Here is a 10,893-nt window from a genome sequence, read left to right on the forward strand (position 1 = left end):
ACGCCATTTTTTTCAAAAAAAATTTAGGCTATGTGCCCACAATCTGGACGTGGCAGCACTTTGGACACAGCATACTTTTTTTGCGTCCAAAACGCTGTGTTCTATTGAACGCAGGTAAATCCTCATGTGTTCGCTGAACCGTGCGGATTTATCGCATTCAATACATTCTAGGGGTCAAATTTCTGTTGCAGAGACTAGCGACTCCGCAAGAGAATTTGACATTCTGCGGTCCTGAAAGACACGCCGCATGTCAGTGTCTGCGGGTGATCCGCAGCCTCAGATGCTCGCATAGTGGACATGGGATTTCTAGAAATACACTATGCTGTAACATCTGGATGCTGCGGGTTTGACGCTGCATAAGCACACAGCATCAAACACGCAGCGGCTCCTGATCGTGGGCACGTACCCAAACTCGCCCTCAGTATGTTAATTTCTGTAGCTGCAAATTTTGACCGATTGAAATGTCATTATATGCGGTGGATCTGCATGTATTGTCAACAAAAGTGCGGCATTAAAACACAGCGTTTTGGAAGCAGCGAAAATACACGGAGTCCAAAGCGCTGCTTGTTGCTGATCGTGGGGACGTAGCGGCTAACCAAACAGCTGTGAGCTGTTATTAATAGCCAGGGAACATGTTGGCCTAATGGCACCTTCCTAGGCTAAAAATAGCAGCTCTCAGCTGCCTCAGAAATGACATGAATGGAAATGCTAATGAGATTGGGTATTTGGGATTAGCTGACACCTAGCCCTTTTGTTTTGTGATGACAAGGTGTCAATCAGACCCTTTCATTACAAAACCTAATTAAAGCAAAGTAAAGAGTAAAATAAACACACACAGAGTTAAACACTTTATTTGAAATACAACAGACACATTCTTTAATCATTTAAATTAACCAATATACTCACCCCAGGTCTGACGGTAATCCAAGGGTTAAAGCAATGTCCCACTTTTCTTTTTTCAAATATCTTTATTTAGCTCCAAAAAAGCATTCATTGGTGAACAAAAACGCATCAAGAAACGCATTTAAAAACGCATTAAAAAATACATAAAAAATGCATCAAAATCACAGCAAAACGGGCGTTTTTTTCCGGCCAAGAGATGCAGAAATGCTGGAGAAATTTCTGCAATCAAATCCTGAACGTGCGCACAAAGCCTTAAGTGATTAGATAATTCCTAGACCAGCTCCGAAGGGGTTTCAACTCCAGCAATCCAACAGACTAAGCAAAGCAAACAGAGATGTTAGTGCTACAGATGTCCTATAACCGAGTGCAACAGTGCAATCTCTAGTGAAAAAGAATATACACATTGTAAACAGAAATGTCAGGAAGATGAATTGCTTCTACTGTGATCTGAAACTTTCTCTACAAACACAAAAGTCTAAACATTAAATATACAAATGGATCAATTCCTTCATTACATGCAAGCTCCCCCACCATTTTTTCCTGACTACAGTAATATAAAGGGTAAGTATTTTGCACCGTCATCTTATATGGTTAATTATCTCGAGTTCATGCTCCTGGTTATGATGCCTTGAGCAGTTACCGGATCCTGAAGAACATCTCACTGGACATTTTCTGTAACTATGGGACAGGTGTCAAAAATGATTCTAGAGGAAGCTGATGATTCTGTCACCGCGTCTGTAGAAAGGAAATCATCTAAGCTCTAGTGGCTTATTAGAGCACACGTGGATCAGCAGAGGTTGGCCTATACCCTTGTACTGCCTGAGGTGACACCTCCTTAAAATTATAATGACCACATTTTTGACCCCTTCTGTCTCCTTTCAGAACTACATTAAACTTACCTTCAAATCACCTAGACAACATTATCGGCCAGTAAAAGAATTTAGCTGAATTGTGTAATAACAGTTTTTTTAATTGGTAGTGGATAAAAGGGGTTATTAGGTACTTTTTTAATTTCTCTATGGGGCTTAGCACTTATGGGCAGGTAGTTGCTAACTTCTTGCCCGGGCTGCCCTGCGGCGACCTCTCCCGGCTCCGAGCAGTCACGGACTACCTCTGCTGGCGATTCTCCTACTTCCTAAGACAGAGCACCTCCTTCTCTTCTGCTTTGCCAATGGGGGTGTCACAACCAACATCATGTTGATTGACAACCGGTTCCCTGCTGCATTAGGCTGAGCTGGCTGTCAGTGAGCATGAGATTGGCAGTGATGTCCCGTCTACAGAACTGAGTGGAAGAGAAGGTGCTACTTTGTCAACGTAATGTCACAGGAAGGAGGAGAATCATCATCAGAAGGGGTCCATGACCGCTCTAAGCAGGGCAGCACAGGCAGGTAATAAGCACATACCTACCAAAAAGTGCATAGCTCCATAGGGGAAATTAAAAAAAAAAAGTTCTGGAAAACCCCTTTAAATATTTAATTTCTCTGTTCGATCAGACAAAACATGATATTTCAATTGGAGTCATTTTTAAAATAGTTCCTATATTTAGAAATACCTGTTGGATTCTTGTTATGTTGACCTTGTGGTTCCTTTTACTTTGTTAACCCCTTCCCACCAAAGCCTGTTTTCACCTTCCTGACCAGGCCAAATATGTCACTTTATGTGGTAATAGCTCTATAATGTTTCCACATATCACAGTGATTCTAAGACGTTTTTTTCACGGCACATTGGACTTTAAGTTAGTAATAAATTTAGGTTGATATGATTTGTGTTTATTAACCACTTCGCGCCAGAGCCTGTTTTTGCCTTCGTGACCGGGCCAATTTTTTCAATTCTGACCACTGTCACTTTATGAGGTAGTACCTCTGGAACGCTTCAATGGATCCCCCTGATTCTGAGATTGTTTTTTGTGACATATTGTACTTCATGATAGTGGTAAAATTTCTTCGATATCACTTGCGTTTATTTGTGAAAAAATCGGAAATTTGGCGAAAATTTTGAACATTTTGCAATTTTCAAACTTTGAATTTTCATGTCCTTAAATCAGAGAGATATGTCACACAAAATAGTTAATAAACAACATTTCCCACATGTCTACTTTACATCAGCACAATTTTGGAACCAACACTTTTTTTCGTTAGGAAGCTATAAGGGTTAAAAGTTGACCAGGCAGTGATTTCTCATTTTTCCAATAAAATTTACAAAAACATTTTTTTTTTATTTGAAGTGACTTTGAGGGGCCTTTATGTCACAAAATACCCAAAAGTGACACCATTCTAAAAACTGCACCCCTCAAGGTGCTCAAAACCACATTCAAAAAGTTTATTAACCCTTCAGGTGCTTCACAGGAATTTTTTAATGTGGAAGAAAACAATGAACATTTAACTTTTTTTCACAAAAATGTTACTTTAGACCCAATTTTTTTATTTTCACAAGGGTAACAGGAAAAAATGGACGATATAATCTGTAGTGAAATTTCTCCTGAGTAAGCCGATACCCCATATGTGGGGGAAAACCACTTTTTGAATGTAAAATTTGTTTGAATAATTAGCGGACGCCATGTCGCATTTGGGGAGCCCCTGATGTGCCTAAACAGTGGAAACCTCCCACAAATGACACCATTTTTGGAAACTAAACCCCTTAAGGAACTTATCTAGATGTGTGGTGAGCACCTTGCACCCCAGGTACTTCACAGATGTTTATAATATTGAGTCGTAAAAAAAAAAAATTCACATTTTTCACACAAAAATGTTTTTCATCCCCTAATTTTGCATTATCATAAGGGTAACAGGAGACATTGCACCATGAAATTTGTTGTGCAATTTCTCCGGAGTATGCCGATACCCAATATGTGGGGGAAAACCACTGTTTGGGCGCACTGCAGGGTTCGGAGGGGAAGGAGCGCCATTTGAATTTTTGAATGTAAAATTTGCTTGAATAATTAGCAGACGCCATGTCGCATTTGGGGAGCCCCTGATGTGCCTAAACAGTGGAAACCCCCCACAAGTGACACCATTTTGGAAACTAGACCCCTTAGGGAACTTATCTAGATGTGTGGTGAGCACCTTGCACCCACAGGTGCTTCACAGATGTTTATTATATTGAGCCGTAAAAATAAAATTTTCACATTTTTCCCTCAAAAATGTTTTTCATCCCCTAATTTTGCATTATCATAAGGGTAACAGGAGAAATTGCACCATGAAATTTGTTGTGCAATCTCTCCTGAGTAAGCCGATACCCCATATGTGGGGGAAAACCACTGCTTTGGTGTACGGCAGGGTTCGGAAGAGAAAGGAGCGCTATGTTGGCTGGGATAGGTGCAGACACCATGTCACATTTGAAGAGTCGGTGACATGCCGAAACAGCAGAAACCCCCACAAGTGACCCCATTTTGTAAACTACACCTCTCAAGGAATTCATCTAGGGAAGTAGTGAGTATTTTTTAATTTTTAAATTTATACCATTGGGCAGTGAAAAAAACATAATTATATTTTTACCACAAACAAATGTTTTACCCTCAGATTTTACATTTTCACACAGGGCAATGGGTAAAAATGGTGCTGAAATGTGTCACACAATTTCTTCTAAACATGGCAATACCCCATATGTGGCTGTACCGTACCGCTTAGCCATACGGCGAGATCCGGGAGGGACGGAGCGCTATTTGACTCTTGGAGAACAAATTATTGTAGAATAGTTTGCGGACTCCATATACACAGCCCCTAAGTGCTAGAAGAGCAGAATCCCCCCTCAAGTGACCCCATTTTGGAAATTATACCCCTTTGGGAATTTACCTACAGGTGTAGTGACGATTTTGACTCCATGAGTCTTTTCCAGAAACAAGCAGCAGTGGATGTTGCTGAGTGAAAATTTCAAACTGCTGTTGAAGTGACCAGTATGCTGTAGTGACCAGTACGTTGTGCCCAGCTCGTGCTTCTGGAGACATGCACCTGTAAATTAGGCAAGCTCTCATCGCTACAGGAATGCCAAACATGTGGACCCTAAATGTAGTTTCGGCACATTGTGGGGCTCAGAAGGGAGGGAGGCATTTGGATTTGGGAGCACAAAATTTTCTGAATTTCTTTTGGGGGGCAAGGGCCATTTCACTTTTCAAGAGCCTTTCTGCTACCAGTAACTTGGAAGTCCCTTATATTTTTAACAGATAACGGACCTGAGTGGGGACTAGCTTTTTTTGAGGACTGAGTTGAAGCTTTTATTGGGAACATTTTACATAACATTTGTCCGGCGCTCTAGGCTGAGCACTTACATCGGGGTTTCCATCTAAATTCCAAGTGATGTAATTCAGATGAAACCCCTGCGGGATCCATTCACTATAATGAGGCAGCAGAGTTACTCTGGACAAAATTGTGGCCAACCGCACTTTAATGCACGCCTAAAAAACTGACACCGTGGGATCACAGGCCAGACAGCATCCACAGTGCCTATATCTGCCTCATTACAGGGAATCTTCCGTCATGGGTTCCATCTGAATCACGTATTTCAGAGATTTACACGGAAACCCCGGTGTAAGTGCTCAGCGCAGAGCACAGGATAAATGTGAGCAGAGCCTTACTGCGATCTTTGGGAGACATAATAAACAAATCAGCAGCAGGTGAAGAATTGGTTTTATTTATTTTTTACGCCGTTCCTCGTGTGGTATAAGTGATGAGATTACTTTATTCTTCGGGTCGGTGCGATTACAGAGATACCAGATTTATATCGGGTTTTTAAGATTGACAGCTGTCACACACTAAAAAACGCTTTTTTTTTTTTTGCAAAATCTAGTTTTTGCATCGCCATATTTTGAGAGCTATAATTTTTCCATATTTCGGCCGACAGAGTCATGTGACGGCTTGTTTTTTTGCAGGACGAGTTGAAATTTTTATTGGTACCAATTTTGGGTACTTGACATTTTTTGATCGCTTTCTATTCCGTTTTTTGGGAGGTAAAATGAACAAAAACCAACAATTCAGGAATTGTTTTTTGAGGTTTTTTTATGCCATTCTGCATGTGGTAAAAGTGATAAGGCAGCGTTATTCTTCGGGTCAGTACGTTTACAGCGATACTACACTTATATCTTTTTTTATGTTTTGGCGCTTTTGCACAATAAAACTATTTTATAGAAAAAAAAATTTTTTTGCATCGCTTTATTCTGAGAGCTATAACTTTTTTATTTTTTAGCTGATGGAGCAGTATGGAGGCTTTTTTTTTGCGGAACAAGATGACGTTTTCAGCGGTACCATTTTTATTTCCATTTGGCTTTTTGATCGCATTTTATTCCACTTTTTGTTTCGCAATATGATGAAAAAGCATAGTTTTTTGCTCAGTTTTTGTTTTTTTTTACGGTGGGCACAGAAGGAGTTAATTAGTGTGACAGTTTTATAGATCGGGTTGTTTCGGACGCGGCGATACCAAATATGTGTACTTTTTTTGTTTTTGCATAAATATACTGATTTATTGGTTCAATGTTTTATTTATTTATTTTTATTTATTTTGTGATTTATTTATTTTTAACAGTTTGAAAACATTTTTTAGACTTTTTTTTTACATTTTTACTTAGTCCCTGTATGGGACATTAATTTTTATTTTTCTAATCACTGTTCTCATGCAATGCAATAGACATGTATTGCATTGCATGAGAGTTCTGTGGACAGTGTAAAACTGTCATTATCTCCTTCTAGACTCAGCTGCAGGCTGAGCCTAGCAGGACACCGTACATGGCAGACCCGGAGGCGGTCATGTGACCTCCAGCTGCCATGACAACGGCAGGTCCTCTCAGACATCAGGGGGGCCGTCGGAGAGGTAAGTGGACGACCCCCTCTCCTCCGCCCCTCGCGGCATCTAGAAGATATCAAAGGGTTAACATCATTGGGACCTGATCCAATCAGGTCCTGATGATGTCCCCTGTCAGAGCTACTGCTCTGCACCGCACCCACAGTGTTTGAGCGCTGCGGGACCACCGACCGTTTATAAACGTCGGCGCTGCACAGAGCCCAGGCAGCACCGACGTTTATATACAGTGGGCGGTCGGGAAGTGGTTAATGAAAATATCTGAAATTTAACAAAAAGTTAGAAAAATTTGCAATATTTGAACTTTGAATTTTTATGCCCGTAAAGCAGATGGTCATACCATACAAAATAAATTAATAACATGTCTACTTTACAGCAGCGTAATTTTCTAAACTACTTTTTTTTGTTAGGATATTAGAAGGGTCAAAAGTTTAGCAGCAATTTTTCATTTCTTCAAAGAAATTTACAAAACCTATATTTTTAGGGACCACTTCACTTTTGATGCTAGTTTGAGGGGCCTATATGTGTCAGAATAACCGCAAGTAAGACCCCATTTTAAAAACTGCACACCTCTCAACCTATTCAAACCGAATTCTGAAAGTTTGTTAGCTCTCCAGGTGCTTGACAGGAATTAATCCAAACATATGCTAACAAATACGAGACTGGGAGGAGGGGGTGTCCCTGCGGTGCAAGGCTGTGGGCCCTGGGCTTCAAGAAAATGTCGACGGTGAGGCAGGAGCAAAGTTCCCGTTCTGTACATTGATTTCCTGGTGGTGGGCTTCAGGAAAATGGTTGCTGGAGGTGGCACATGTGCAGATTTAGATCTCGGCTCAATGACTAGCCGAAATCTAAATCTGTGCATGCGCCACAGCGACCCTGACTCCTGTGATCCCACTCTACTACCCCTGGTAAGCTAAATTCGGACTATAAAACAGACCCTCCATTTTAACAAAAAAAAATTTTTCCCCTATTTTCCATCCCAAAATTTGGTGTGGGTCTTATGGTCCGAAAAATACGGTGTATACTATTGCTGTATGCATTACTGTTTTTGTAGTAAGAATGAGTAATACTTGGTTATACAAAACAGGGGTGGGTAACCGTTTTTCTACCAAGGGCCATATGGATAGTTATACCATCCTTCGGGGGGCCGTACAAAATTATTAACTTTAAAATGACTCTGCTATATTTGGTCAAACATTTAATTAACTCACCCCTAATGTGATGGCTGGAACCACTCTTTGGTGAGGCCGTAATCTTAGGTATGGATGACGTTGCTACTCGTAACTGCTTTTCCAAGTTTGTGCCAGTCTGGAGAACAGACGACTCTTTGCGATGGTAAGTTTTGTAAAGAACTCGCAGAAGTAAGTTGTACCAAATACAGATGTACATTACACTGCAGGTCTCCCCACAGTGGCAAATTCATCACTGCCCATGTTACATTTATAGAACTCAAGCAGTGGAAGATCTGCAGTATACAGCACATGCTTTCTGAAGTATGCTTTGGGCCATTCTCCTGCTTGAAGACCTATGACATAGGACGCCAGCATTCTGACACTGGGCACTAAATTACAACCTAAAATACTTTGATAATCTTCAGATTTAATGCAGCACTCTGCAACGCTAAGTATGCAAACATGAAATATATACACAACCAAAGCAACCACGATCAAAAAGCCAATATACATCATTAAAATTAATTTATTAAATATTCCATTTCATAAAATTTTTTTTGTCATATACAGATAGTTGGTACAAAAAATGGTGCAAAACAACACACAGTGTGCAAAAAATTCCACCGCAATATGGGACACGCAGGACCCAGGTTGTACTGTCTAATAGTTATTAAATAATCATCCAAGTAGCATGGTGTTTGTACATAAGCCAATATAATCTGACTGATAAAGACGGTTCATATACTAGATGATCTCATTATTAAGAAAAAAGGGCTCATATCCTGAAACATTATAAGGTCCCAGGAAAATAAATAATGTTGGTACATGTCACAGGATCATGTTATACCTATATCAAACCACCATGTGTCTATCTCTATGCATATAGTAACAGTATATATATGTGATAACAGTATGTAAACCTACAATACATTGGTATTTTACATAGTGGTTCCGTATATGATGACAAAATCACTTGGTATATATATCAACATGTGTCAAAATTAATACCTAGACACCAAACCGCTGCTATGTTAGGCTTCCAACGTGGGTCCTGCTCCCACCACATGAAATATATGAAATTTGAATAGCATTACTGCTGTAGAAAATAGAAATAAATGAGAACTCTTAGCACATAAATTGGCCAATTCATGTGTACCTGGTAGCCACGTTAAAGTGTGTCTCAAAATACCAGGACCCTACCAATGTGAACACCTCTCCAAGAGACATATAAGTCTGTTTGTGTGTGGGATAATAATATCCTGCTGCAATTAAAACCGCCTGTGGCATAGAGGTGGAGTGCTCAGTCAAAGCTTATACATAGAAACAGAAAAAACTGACGGCACTTCCAATACAAGAAATAGGTGTGAACAGGTGCTTTCTAGGAGAAGCTACCTCCATATACAATTAACAAATAAAGCAGCACTCTGCAATGCTAAGTATGCAAACATGACATATATGAAACACACGAGCAGACTTATGTCTCTTAGAGAGGAGTTCACATTGGTAGGATCCTGGTATTTTGAGACACACTTTAACGTGGCTACCAGGTACACATGAATTGGCCAATTTATGCGCTAAGATTTCTCATTTATTTCTATTTTCTAGAGCAGTAATGCTATTCAAATTCTATATACCGTATATTCCGGCGTATAAGACGACTTTTGAAGACTGAAAAATCTTCTGTCTAGTCTGGGGTCGTCTTATACGCCGGTAATGCTTTTGAACTTTCAGAAATTGACATGCGGGGATACTCTGGGGGTGTTAATAAGCTGCCGTGGCCGTATCCCTGCCATGTCGGAGTTAATATAAGGTGGAGGGAGTTAAAATACGGCGGCGGTAGGTCCAGACAGTCAGCGCTTCTGTGCTGAAACGGACACATCGCTGCATATTCCCAGCTCCGGACACAGCGCAGGGCTTCTGTGCCGACAGCTTTCACTTGTCACAGAAGCGCTGCGCTGTGTCCGGAGCAGGGAAGTTCACATCGCTTCTGTGACAATATATAAAAAGCCGGCAATTCAGCAGCGGCGTAAGCCGGCACCCGACAATTTAGAATAGAAAGAATAGAGCTTCACACATAGATTAGATAGATAGAAACATGTCAGTCACATATATATGAAGTACAGTGACAGTGTTGCTTACTGTACTTGTCATTTAGTGTAAAGGATTTATTAAAACAAATATTAGTGTTTTCATGCACCGTCTCTTTAAAAAAGCCGGCCGGCAATTCAGCATCTGTACCCGACAATTTATAACAGACAGAATAGAGCTTCACACATAGATTAGATAGATAGAAACATGTCAGTCACATATATATGAAGTACAGTGACAGTATTGCTTACTGTACTTGTCATTTAGTGTAAAGGATTTATTTTAAAAAATATTAGTGTTTTCGTGCATCGTCTCTTTAAAAAAGCCGGCCGGCAATTCAGCATCTGTACCCGACAATTTATAACAGACAGAATAGAGCATCACACATAGATTAGATAGATAGAAACATGTCAGTCACATATATATGAAGTACAGTGACAGTGCTGGTTACTGTACTTGTCATCTAGTGTTAAAATAACGGATTTATTTAAAAAAAAATTGGCGTGGGGTTCCCCTTAATTTTAGTCTCTAGCGGAGGTTAAGCAGACAGCTGGGGCAGATGTTTGAAGCCTGGGAAGGGGGTAATACCCACGGAGCTTCCCAGGTTACTAATATCAGCCCCCAGCTGAATACATAGCCTTTACTAGCTATTAAAATGGGGACCCCCCAAAAAAAATGACGTGGGGTCCCCCCTAATTTAATAGCTAGCAAAGGCTAGGCAGACAGCTGGGGGCTGATATTAATAGCCCAGGAAGGGAGCCATGAATATTGGCCCCCTCCCAGGCTAGAAACACCAGCCGTCAGCCGCCCCAGAAATGGCGCATTCATAGGATGCGCCAATTCTGGCACTTAGCGTCGCTCTTCCACGCTGCCCTGGTGCGGTGGCAGGGGGTAATAGGGCTGGGGTTGATGTCAGCTTATAATGCCAGCTGACATCAAGCCC

This window comes from Phyllobates terribilis, unplaced genomic scaffold (assembly GCF_046119375.1).
Source record: "Phyllobates terribilis strain yellow unplaced genomic scaffold, ASM4611937v1 Scaffold_5__5_contigs__length_657084704, whole genome shotgun sequence".
NCBI classification, from domain to species: Eukaryota; Metazoa; Chordata; class Amphibia; order Anura; family Dendrobatidae; genus Phyllobates; species Phyllobates terribilis.